The sequence below is a fragment of the Nycticebus coucang genome, chromosome 6, assembly GCF_027406575.1.
Source record: "Nycticebus coucang isolate mNycCou1 chromosome 6, mNycCou1.pri, whole genome shotgun sequence".
NCBI lineage: Eukaryota > Metazoa > Chordata > Mammalia > Primates > Lorisidae > Nycticebus > Nycticebus coucang.
This window is the reverse complement of record NC_069785.1, coordinates 88208311-88221558: the sequence shown is the minus strand read 5'-3', so window position 1 is coordinate 88221558 and position 13248 is coordinate 88208311. Positions and strand designations below refer to the sequence as shown.

Here is a 13248-nt window from a genome sequence, read left to right as displayed (position 1 = left end):
TGCCAGGGATGAGCCATACCAGAGCTCCACAGCACCCAGGTTTTCATCGAAAGCCAGTCTAAATGTCCCTGTGCAGACAATTTTTAAGATGCAATTAACATTTCAATAGACTTGAGCTAATCGGATTCTTTTCCATGAGGTGGTTGGGCTTTGTCCAATGAACTAAATGTTTTCTAGTGAAGACTACCCTACCTTGAGGAGCAATTATTTCTGCCTCCAGTCAGCCTTCACACTAGAGACTGCAACATCAGCTCATCCCTGAGTCGACAGCCTACTAGTCTACCTTTCAGATTTTAGAATTGTCAGTCTCTAAAATCATGTAAGTCAATTCCTAATACTCCAGTTTGATAGATCAAGATATATATGTGTTTGGATGTAGATTTATGCCTATAGGGTCATGCCTTGCTCAATGATGAAACTACATTCTGAGAAAAGCATTCCTAGGTAATGGTATCATTGTGAGACTGCTACTGAGTATGCTTACAGAAACCTAGTATGAAAGCCTGTTAGCTCCCAAAACCTCAGCTCGTCCCCCCAACCCCCATAGATTCCAAGAAAGGGCTTCAGAACGAGAAAGCACAAAGTCCCCAAATTCCCGAAATCTCCCCTAGTTCCCAGTGAACAAACAATAGTGAAAACTTGCTCAAGCTGTGTTTCTCAAGCTATAGGTCCTCGTGAACAAACAATAGTAGAAACTTACTCAACCTGTGTTTCTCAAGCTCTAACCCCGCCCTGAGCTAGCCGCAATATTCTGCTTCTGTGCTAACTTGCTTGCCACGTGGCACAAAAAAGGTATAAAAGTCAACCTGCCTTCCACTTCAGGGCCACCTGCCTTTGAGAGCAGCGGTCCCCTGCACAGGTGTAATAAAATCACCATCCGATTTTACCAAAGTGGGGTCTGAGTCTATTTTTACAGGCTGTGACGGATACAACACTAGACGGGTTAGCCTATTATATACCTAGGCTATGTGGTATAGCCTATTGCTTCTAGGCTACAAATTTGTACAGTATGTTACTGTACTGAACACTCTAGGAAATCATAGCACAGAGGTAAGTATTTGTATATCTAGATATAGAAAAAATGCCATGAAATTACAGTAGAGAAGATTTTAAAAATTAGCTGGACATAGAGTTTCATGACTATAATCCCAGCATTTTGGGAGTCCAAGACAGGAGAATTGCTTTGAGTCCAAGAGTTTGAGAACAGCCTGGGAAACATAGGGAGGACCTGTCTCTACAAAAACAAAAACAAAAACAAACAAAAGATTATCTGCACATGGTGGTGGGTATCTGTAGTCCCAGTTTCTTGGGAAGCTAACCAGGAGGATTACTTGAACTCAGGAGTTCAAGGTTACAATGATCTGTGATCATGCCACCGAACTGCTGCCTGTACAACATAATGAGAACTTGCCTTAAAAAAAAAAAAAAAAAAAAAGAATAAAAGAATTGCATGTCCAGTTCAGTCTTTTGAGACCATCCTTTTATATTTGGACCGTTGTTAACTGAAACACCATTATTCAGCACATAGACGGCCCCAAAGATTACAGTTGAACTATTATATACAGGTAAACTGTTTTTCCCACCCCTAGAGAACCTGACTAGTACACCCATTTCACAGTCAGAGCATTCAGAAAAAGTTGGCCAGTTTTTCCTGTTCGTTTGTTCATTATTGATTTCCTTTGATTCACTAATGCACAAAACAGTTCCTGAGACATAGAGTGCTACCTTCCCTGAGAAATTTAAACCATATAATTTCCCAGGTGTCTCTGGAAGGAAAATATCAATGTAATGAAAGTGATTTTCTCTTGAATTTTGCTTTCTTTTGACATGTTTTTCCAAATATCAATAGTACTATTTGGCAGACTACAACGTGGCCTGCCCCTCATCTTGGCATCATTCATAATAAACCTCTGAATTTTTTTTTTCATTTTTTATTTGTTTGTTTTTTGCAGTTTTAGGCTGGGGCTGGGTTTGAAGCCTCCACCTCTGTGATATGGGGCTGGTGCCCTACCCCTTTGAGATCCAGGCACCACCCTCTGAACTGTTATTTTTAAACGAGATTCTACTCAAGTACATTTGTGTCTTGAAAATGGTTGAAGATATCTGTTCCTGCATTATGTTTGCAAGAGTGCTCAAAGTAAATAACTCTTGGTAGCAAAGAAAATCTTCCCTTTTGATCACAATGAAGGGTAAGCCTATGCTGAGTTGGCAGTATCAGTTAATTCATCCAAATAGTTGATTAACATATATATTTGCTTTTGCCTTATGCTTTGATTTCTGCAATACAACCTTTCATGTCTCTCCCTCTAATTTAAGATACTTGTGGTCTTTATGAGTATTATGATGCTGACAAACAATGAATTTCTTTGAAAGTTGCCATCATCACGTAAACCAGTAACTGTGAACAGTTTGCAACATCTGTAGATTCATTAAGCTGGATACTAAATATTGGAAGTGGAGCAGATTTAATTTCCTGGATTAGCTGATCAAGAACATCAGCAGACCTGTCGTCTATTCTTCTGCCGACAGTGTCGTTAGATAAGGAATTTGCACTCAATTTCATAGCAAATTCTCCTCTGATCATAACTTGAACAACGCCTTTGGCTACTGGCAATAATAAATCCTCAGCAGTGGTGTGAGGTTTCATAGCTCTGGTGATTCTGAGTGCCACCCAATGTGAAGCTTCAATGGCTGCTATGTTTTGTTTGTGGTACTTGCCACCAGTGTCAAGCCTGGCTTGAATCCATCAGGTTTGCTTCTAAAATACTTGGTATCCTTGCTGGCAAAGCTAGGATGCTTGCTATCAAAATGGCATTTGAGTTTGTTCGGTTTCATAGATTCAGCTGATACAACTTCACAACAAATAACACATTGTGGTTTCTCAATTCCTGCTATAATCATTGAGGTAAAATCATATTGTAAAAAATCCTCACTATATTTTCTTCTCTTAATATTCTTCTCTACAGAATCCATTGTCATGGGATGGTTTGCTAATGAAAGTAATATATGACAATAGCTTTAATAATACAAAAGATGATACATGGCATAGTTCAGTCAATACAGTTCATTAAAGTTTCCTATGATTTACATTCTCTGTGTTTTTTTTTTTTAACATACATGTTATTATCACAAAGGGGTAGTCTTCACATCAACCACAGCGGAATATAAAAAGACGGATCAGCATCTAGATTTAAGTTCCCATGGTACAGACATATATATTTTTTGCAGTAGTTGATGATTTTACAGTACATGATTTTACATTTACCCAATGATCATAATTCATGAAGTGTCATTTTACCTCCAAAACTGTTGTTTTCTTTCTTTCTTTCTTTTCTTTTTCTTTTTAGAGACAGAGTCTTACTTTATTGCTCTCGCTAGAGTGCTGTGGTGTCACAGCTCACAGCAATCTCCAACTCCTGGGCTTAGACAATTCTCTTGCCTCAGCCTCCCAAGTAGCTGGGACTACAGGCACCCACAACAATGCCTGGCTATTTTTTTGTTGCATTAAGTATTTGATAGAGTTTCTCAGTGAATTAGCTTGCATCTGGGCTGTGTATATGGAAAAGTTTCAAATGAATTTAATATTTTAATTTTTGCCTGAGTTTATTATATTAATTTGTAGAGAGTGTATAGGGATTTATTTCTAATGTATCGTATTGCAAATTTCTAGATTTTAAGGCAGTTGAGATCAAAATTTTAAAAAGTAATATGCAAAAATAAAGGTTTTTAGCAAAGTTTCCTCAATGTGTCAAGGTCTCCTGTGGGCAGGAGGAGCCATTATTGTACTTCTTGTATTTAATTCCTATATTTACTACATGGAATAAATGGAATCTATAGAAATATGAAGAATGTTCTAATTCTACTCAAAATAAAAATCCGAGCAATGGGCGGTGCCTGTGTCTCAAGGGAGTAGGGCACCAGCCCCATATAACGAAGGTGGTGGGTTTAAACGCGACCGCGGCCAAAAAAAAAAAAAAAAACAATATATATATATATATATATATATATATATATATATATCCAAGCCTATCTATCCCCATCAATATTTAGGTGGACAAATATAAATTTGAATAAAAATAGAAAATGACACAGAAAATAAAGAACGGTACAAAGAGATAAAACTCTGACAAAGTAGATTTGTTAATACCTAGATTATACCTGTTTTTTGACACAACTCCTATGTGTTTATGTATATATATTTAATGATAATAAGTTTGGCCTATAGCTCAGAGTGAGGACATATTTATAATCATTTGGGTGATTTAAAAGCATCATAGAAATCAACTGTTCTGGTACAAAACAAATTAATGAACACAAAAAGTGTTAAGTAATTTTGTTAAAGAGTTTGATTTGGTAATTAGGTACACACATAAACATCATTTTTGATACTAAACAGAAGATAAAATACTTTTTAAACCCTATGGAAAGATTTTTATAAGTACCATGAAATGACAGTAGAAACCATCAATTACAGCATAACCCATAAGTAATATGTAAATAACCTCATGCACATTTCCTCTAAGATAATTTTAAATAACTACTGGAGAAAATTTAAACCAACATCACTTTAGGAGACTTCAAGTATTATTTTTTCTTATTTTGAGACAGCCTCACTTTGTCACTCTTGGTAGAGTGCCGTGGCGTAACAGCAACCTCAAACTCTTGGGCTCAAACGATTCTGTTGCCTCAGCTGCCCTAGTAGCTGGGACGATAGGTGCCCATCACAATGCTCGGCTACATTATTTTGGTTCAGCAGGCCCGGGTGGCTTCCAAACCACCCACCCCGGAGCATGTGGCTGGTGCCCTAACCACTGAGGTACAGGCAACCCCAGAGTTCAAGTATTGATAAGAAGAAAGCATTTTCACTGGAGCCAAAGGGCCTACATTTACATAATTAATTCTATCAATACTGAATTTATGGGACTGAAAAACATAAGTCTGGCTGTAATCAGGTCTCATACATTAAAGTGGAAGATTGCCACTTTATAGTTCATGTTTTGGGCAAAGGGATATTCATAAATACTATTTGGTGAAGACATCTAAAAATACTCAAATGTTACCATTATTCATACATTACTTAACAAATTGAATCGGAAAATATGGGCACTTTCGAAGAGCACAAGTAAATTGAAAGAAGAATTCATAGGAACAATCAAACGAACAAGTCAGTTTTCCTTCAGAAACTTTATAACCATATGGACCTCAAGGCTTTGGGGACTTCTTAACTTATCCTTTTTGACTAAATGAGGAAAATTGCTAAATGAACTTATCCCAAATGTAAATTTTTTCAAATGTGCAAACCAAATTATTTTCAAATTGTAATTTCTTATGGAGTATGAAGCAAGGTGAGAAGGTCATCTCTAGAGCCTGCATAGTACAGAAAACAGGGAAATAAAGAGTGCTGAGAGAAATAGTGTCCATGCTATAATTGGATACCTAACTAAAATGTCTTTACAAAATAAGGGTAACATTTTTTTTGGGGGAAATAAAAAATAAATAAATAATGTAAAACATTGATAAATTTAATTACTAATAGGAGCTTCCTTAGATAGAGAAGTTTTCTGATATGAAGTTCAGGGAAGCAAATTAAAAGATAACAAATTTCTTGTTTTTTTGTATGATGAAAAGTTATATATTTAGAATGAGCCACCTCGACTTGGTTTAAATGATCCCAATTTTGTTGGCAACATACAGAGCATCATAATCAGAAGCCAGTGGAACATAGGCCTTCTACTCACCATCATTTCATTTTTTTATAAATGAAATCGGATTTATTCATCTTTTTATATATTGGCCTTGAAGCAAAAGAAGACTAAAAGTGACTTAAAAGGTGAGTAGAGTAACTTTAAAAAAATATCAAAAATATATATTATTCTCCCCAAAAGCTAGCTGCTTCCAACTTGATTTAATACTTTGCATGTTTTCCCTTCATTGCTTGGTAAACACATTTGCTTCTGTTTTCTGTAATCACCGACTGCTGATTTTTGCTGTTTTGTCAACTGACGTTTCACCTTCTGTTTCACGAGTTCGGGAAGAATTGTTGAACAGCTCACAACACTGCCCGTAGAAGAAGTAATACTCAGAGTTCTTGTTCTACGCCAATTAATGTCTCCCATATGTTTTTCATTTCTGAGAGGCCTGGATTCTTTACTCAGTGACACAAGGCAGTTAGATGAGAGCATTCGTCCACACACTCCTCAGAGCCAGCAGAGGCTTCTCCTTGATGTGTCTGACCACCCTGTCTCAGGTAATTTTCATTTCTGTTTTTCTCCTCAGAAAATTCAGGTTTGGAATTTTTGTCAACAACCTGCCCTTTCATTTCTTCTAAACCTGGCTGAAGTCAGTCATTTCAAAGTGGTGTGCGCCAGCACTCTGCTCTGATGAACTGTCCTCCCTGATGTGTTCCAGGTCTTCGAATGATCTGTAGCCACCCGACTGGTCCACACAGTTCTGTTCTCTTTCATCTTTGAAACTATAAACATCTGATTTTTCTGACACTTCTCCATCAGAAAATGAAAACTGAGGTCCCTCTTCTGTCTCAGTGGCCCTCTCATCTGGGCCCACTGGCTGCAGCAGGTGGTCACCAGCCTGTAGCTCCTTTCTGTAGCTGCTGGAAGAAACCTCCACATCAAGAGAGCCTTCCGTCCTGACATCACTAAAGGTTGGATAAAGCTCACTTTCATAGCCAAAACACTTCATGAAGAAATCTCTGATGCATGTCTGTCGAAATACCCTTCAGCACAGGGATGAGAAGTTGAGATCATTTGTGGGAAATCGATGCATGGTGATACGATCATTTCCATCCAAAATGCGATTTAATTCATTGAAATCTCCGTGAATCAGCCCATGATTCCCAAGTCTTACAATTAGTTCCATAGCTTCATCATAGACTGAGGCAGGATCTTCAACATGGTGTATCTAACATAGAGGATAACCATTTATGATCTCCATGACCACGGCATGGCGATTGTAATCAACTAGCTTTGGAACTGGAAATTTCCTCCCATATAACACCTTCATATAAGCAAATTCCTTCACCGCAGAGAGAGGAGATAAATAAAGCTAAGACACATCATGCCCGTGTTTATGGTAATCAGGCTTGTTTTTTAGATTTCAAAAGGAGGTTCTTCCTAGTCTATGAAGTGTTAATGCAAATTGCTGTCCTTCATTTGCAACAATGTAAATATCTTTCTTTGCCAACACCCATCTGGTTTCCAACAGACTCAACTACTTGTCTGGAACAAAATGTTTTCAAAGCCATAATCATAGCCTGCATTTGTCAATAAATAGCCCCGGACAGTCTTGGGATGCTCCCAAGCTATGAGTGTATGTTTCACTAATTCTCTTAAAACTTTATTACAGCCAGCTATAGAGGTCATCAAACTGCAGGGAACTATCTCATGGTTCTTCATGGTCATTTCAACACCGGTCAAAACCCTGAAGCCATCCTGGCTCAGGTAGCGCAACTTGGCCACATTCACCTTCCACATGGAGGCAGCGGACAAAAGTCCAACCATGAAGCTTTTAAGTAGCATCAGTTCTTAAATAACTGATATATAATAAGAGTATAATTTTTATACATGGTAATTAAATCAAACAAATTATCTTCTACGTGAAAAGGTAACTGAGGAGAGAAAAACCTACTCTTCAGAGAATTAATTTTATTTTATGCCACTTATTTTGTATATTTTGGAGAACATTATTCTTTTGTTTGAACTGAGTAGCACCAAAGGATCAAATGTGGCATCTTCTGGACATTCCGATGACTGAGCCATATGCCCAAAACAAGGTTGAGGAAAATGAAATAATAAAATCCACCCACTACATGACCACAAAGCAACTCACTAGCAGCAGGATGGTCTGGGTGGCCATCTTCTCCGGGGAGGCGTTAGAAGAGAGTCTGGCGCTGTGAAGGTGCTGGGATCGTCTCTGCTCCCTGAGCAGGAGGATCACCACGTAAGCACTTGAGAGCAGCATGATTCCTACAGAGGAGACACGCCTGGATAATGACAGAGCAAAAAGAAGTTCCCTGATGATGGGATTCATGGAGGAAAGTGAGAAGTGTTTATCTTCAGTAGATTTGTCTGATCAAATTATAAGTAGCTACGGTGTAGAAGATCATGCTATGATTAAAAGACAAGGTGCAGGACCACAAAAAGAATAAAACATGGATAATGTAATCTGTGGACTTACGTTTAAATCTGGCCAACCAGGAGGTGCTGGGGCTGACAGTGATGGCCTGGAGCATAATCAGGAGGCTGGTGGTGCATATGGAGAGATCCTTGATCCCTCTGCTCAAGTAGAAAAATGCCTTGCATGTAAGTTCATTCTGAAAGTTCAATGACCCAAAGAGTTCTGGAGACCCCAATAATAGTATGGTTAAGAACTTCACACATGAACGAAGGCCAAGTGTCAGATGGTCAGGTCCGTGGGTTTCACCCTGTGATCAGAGGAAGTATGAAAATGCAGAAGAGGAGGAGAAAGGTGTTGGCTGAGATTCCAATACCAGTTTGTAAAATTATGCAGTTTTAGACGGTAGCATAAATGAAAAATAAGTTCATTGTTGTACTAAAAGTGAAATAGTTGTATATCTGAAAACATCAACAGACATTATCAGTGTTTTTTTATAGTCAAAATTATCACCACCATAAGGCTTTTTTCTCCCCATGATTAACTCTTCCTATGTGATAGAAAAGATTAAAAATATAGCTGCACAGGGAAGGCTGGATGTGGTATGTACATTTTTATCTCACTTGCACAATTTATTTGCTTTCATTAATGGAATTTTCAGTTCCAAAAAATAATTTTATATTTCTATAAATATCCAGTGTGTGATTGCATGAAATAGAAAAATTATTTTGAAGTATTATTTGGGGTTAGGGACTTATGAAATTTAAAACCAGCTGTTTTCAATTATGAAATAAAAAAGAATATAAAAAAATACGGTTTTAATTAAGGGATTCAAGTTTGAATTCTTTTCCATACATTACGATGGAAATGAGGACCATAAATGATATGTATATTTTGACACAAAATGTGTCATTTTAAAATTATTACCCAGACGTGAAAATAGTCATCAAATAGAATTTTCCTAATGTATTAATTTTTATTTTTCTATTTCAAATTTAAAATCCTTATTATCACAGAGGTTTATTTCACTTGTTTAAATAAATATTCAATAACATTGTTTTAAAAATATACAGTTTTAGCATTATATATTTATTTATTCATATGATGCCTCAGTATACAGGGTGTCTATAAATTTTGTGCGCAATTACAGCCAAACTTTATGGACACCCGATATAATGCGTCAGTGTATATACTCAGTGTATGCAGGCATGTGCACACACACATATACACTGCATCAGCATTATTTAAGCCAAATAACAAATATAATGTGTATGCATATATATTAAATTCTTCTATGCATATATACACACATGTAGTAAGTCCTCATTTAATGTCATTGATACGTTCAAAGCAACTGTGACTTCAATCAAAATGATGTACTTATTAAGGAAAGCAATTTTACTATAGGTGAATTGAAAACAAGTGCTAAATTTCTATGGAATAGAGAATGTCATTTCGCTTAAAGTTGCAGTTTCCAAGGACCTATCAATGGTAAGTGAGAACTGATGTGCACAAAACACCAGCACCTCCACTGTCACGTTGGTAAGACCAACCACCACGTCTGCTCCTAGAGTTCCTGTCCTTACTCTTTCAACAGCGCTGCTTTACTGCTCTGCGTTCCCTCTTCCATATGCAGCACAGAAAATGCTAATGAGAATGGAAATGACTCCATAGCATTTGTAGGGCTGAGCAAAAGTCAATTTCACACTAATGGTGAGAGAAACACCAAAACACCTTCCTGGAGAACCAATAATGTGAAGGTGTGTCTTTCTACCATTACATCTCCTATAGTCACACTGTTTCTGTCCCCTCAAAATTTATATTATAACCTTATCAATGCTGGGTGTGGTGGCTATTGACAAGGTTATAACATAAACAACGTAGTGATGCTAGCCTGCAGTCCACCTTCCAAGGAGAAAGAATACCTCAGAGGAGGAGGCACAAGTTCATGGGGAAGTCGACCTGGGCTAGGGACAGGCCTCTTGTCTCAGCCGCATCAGAGGCCGCAGAAACCCATGATGTTGGGTCCCAGGGAAAAAGACCCATTTTGTTGAGGGGTATCTTTCACTTCAACTGAGAAAAAGGCATGCTGCAGAGTAAAGTGCTTGCCTGTGCTTCCAGTCCATGGCCAGTCCACTCCAGGCAATGACTGGTGGCCCCACATCCTGGTTCTTCCTGGACTTGTAATGGGGCTACCGCCACCAACGCAGCCTGCGAAGTGGGCAGTGTGCACGTGGCGAGGGTTACCTGGCTGGTCGCTCTGGGGCAATTCTGTTGGATCTCCAGCAGAAGAGGGACCGAAGACAATTGCAGGTGGGCAGGGGCTCGGGACTTGGAGAGGGCTGTGGTGGGGCATTGCCCTCCAAGAACAGGGGGCTGGGAGGAGGCTGTGGAGGGGGGTGACCAGGCAGGAACAGGGGGCTGGGAGGGGAGTGGGGAGGGGAGTGACCAGGCAGGAACAGAGGGCTCGGAGGGGAGTGGGGAGGGGGGTTATCAGGCAGGAACAGGGGGCTGGGAGGGGGCTGTGGAGGGGGGTGACCAGGAAGGAACAGGGGGCTGGGAGAGGGTTGTGGACGGAGGTCACCAGGCAGGAACAGGAGGCTGGGAGGGGGTTGTGGACGGAGGTGACCAGGCAGGAACAGGGGGCTGGGAGGGGGTTGTGGACGGAGGTGACCAGGCAGGAAGAAGGGGCTGGGAGGGGGTTGTGGACGGAGGTGACCAGGCAGGAACAAGGGGCTGGGAGGGGTTGTGGACGGAGGTGACCAGGCAGGAACAGGGGGCTGGGAGGGGGTTGTGGACGGAGGTGACCAGGCAGGAACAGGGGGCTGGGAGGGGACTGTGGATGGAGGTGCCCAGGCAAAAACAGGGGGCTGGGGAGGGACCGTGTAACAGTGAGGGTGGGCAGGGACCGGGGGCGAGAAAGGGTAGAAGAAGTGGCAGGGGCAGGCAGGGACCGTGTTTGAGAAGGGGTTGATGACCTAAATAGGTCCAGGGGGCACCAGAGGCGAGGGGGTGGCATGAGTGGGGTCAGGGGAACAGGCTGGGGATAGAGAGGGATGGGTGGGAGACGTGGGACGACTGAAGGGCAGCAGGAGCGGGAGAAACATTGCTTTGCTGAAACAAAGGAGATAAAAAGCCAGATGAAATGTTAGATCTACACAAGCCATGACAGAGAGATGAAGGAACATTCAATATCTATGGATGAGTGAAATGTTAGTCTAAAACAACTCCATTCTCAAGTCCTCGTGCACAATCTCTGGTGAGAGCTGAGTGGGCCGCATATAGATCGAAGTTCCCCAAGGGCACTACCACCACCACAGCCACTCTCATCCAGGCCTATCTGCTCAGAGGCACCTGTGGTCTTATCTATGCCTCCGCCACTTCCGAGTGTCATGGACAGCTGCCCTTTCATCTTCTGCATCCGATCCATGGCCAACAGCGGGGGCGCGAGCAGCCTCAGAGCCGCGGGGCAGGAGCGGCGGTGCCTGGGCCACTGCCCGGGCTCAGGCTGCGCGACCTCCTTCTCCTCCTACCGGTCCCAGCAGTCCTTGAAGATTGGGTCTGATGGGGAGAGTGACCAGGCTTCGCCACATCCTAGGATGAGGTGCAGTCTCCAGTGAGGGTGCTCATGCGCAACCATCCCCCACTCCAGATCTCCACTGAGGACATTAACAAGCGCCTGTCACTACCAGCTGACATCCGGCTGCCTGAGGGTTACCTTGAGAAGCTGACTCTAAATAGTCCCATTTTTGACAAGCCCCTCAGCCGCTGCCTCCGTCGTGTCAGCCTGTCGGAGATTGGCTTTGGAAAACTAGAGACCTACATCAAGCTGGACAAACTGGGCGACGATACCTATGCCACGGTATACAAAGGCAAAAGCAAGCTTACAGACAACCTTGTAGCACTCAAGGAGATCAGACTTGAACACGAAGAGGAGGCGCCCTGCACCGCCATCCGGGAAGTGTCTCTGCTCAAGGACCTCAAACATGCCAACATTGTTAGGCTACGTGACATTATCCACAAGGAAAAATCCCTCACCCTTGTCTTTGAGTACCTGGACAAGGACCTGAAGCAGTACCTGGATGACTGTGGGAACCTAATCAACATGCACAAGGTGAAACTGTTCCTGTTCCAGCTGCTCCATGGCCTGGCCTACTGCCATGGCAGAAGGTGCTACACCGAGACCTCAAGCCCCAGAACCTGCTTATCAACGAGAGGGGAGAGCTCAAGCTAGCTGACTTTGGTCTGGCCCGGGCCACGTCAATCCCAACAAATACATACTCTAATGAGGTGGTGACACTGTGGTACCGGCCACCTGACATCCTGCTTGGGTCCACAGACTACTCCACTCAGATTGACATGTGGGGTGTGGGCTGCATCTTCTATGAGATGGCCGACCCCTCTTCACTGCCTCGCAGTGGAAGAACAGCTGCACTTCATCTTCGGCATCTTAGGAACCCCAACTGAGGACACGTGGCCAGGCATCCCGTCCAATGAGGAGTTTAAGACATACAACTATCCCCAGTACCAAGCCGAGGCCCTTTTAAGCCATGCACCCCGACTTGATAGCGACGGGGCTGACCTCCTTTCTAAGCTGCTATAGTTTGAGGGTCGAAATCGCATCTCTGCAGAGGATGCCATGAAACATCGATTCTTCTTCAGTCTGGGGGAGCGGATCCACAAACTTCCTGGCACTACTTCCATATTTGCACTAAAGGAGATTCAACTACAAAAGGAGGCCAGCCTTCAGTCTTCATCAATGCCTGACTCAGGCAGGCCAGCTTTCCACGTGGTGGACACCGAGTTCTGAGTTCTAAGCCACAGACCGAGGCCCCAGCAGGCAGCAGCTGGAGGGATGCCACACCCCTCACAGGGCAGCCCCCAACTGCATCCTTCTGTTTGCTACCTGCCTACCTGCCTGAGCCATGTTCACCTGCCCACTGGTCCCCTGCTGCCCACCTGAACACCCCACCATTGGCCTGTCAACCCACCCATTGACCTGTCTGCTGGGTGCTAACAAAGTTCTCATCAATCCTTCAAAAAAAAAAGTAATAATAAAACAACTCCATTATTTATCATTCCAATTACATGACATTCTGGAAACGCAAAAATATAAAA

General features: G+C 41.9%; 2 pseudogenes; one reads left to right on the top strand and one right to left on the bottom strand.

The window, feature by feature from the left end:
- Window positions 1–5869: 5869 nt before the first annotated feature.
- Window positions 5870–7490, bottom strand: LOC128588353 (serine/threonine-protein kinase RIO2-like; annotated as a pseudogene).
- Window positions 7491–11558: 4068 nt separating this feature from the next.
- Window positions 11559–12976, top strand: LOC128588771 (cyclin-dependent kinase 16-like; annotated as a pseudogene).
- The last annotated feature ends 272 nt before the right edge of the window (window positions 12977–13248 follow it).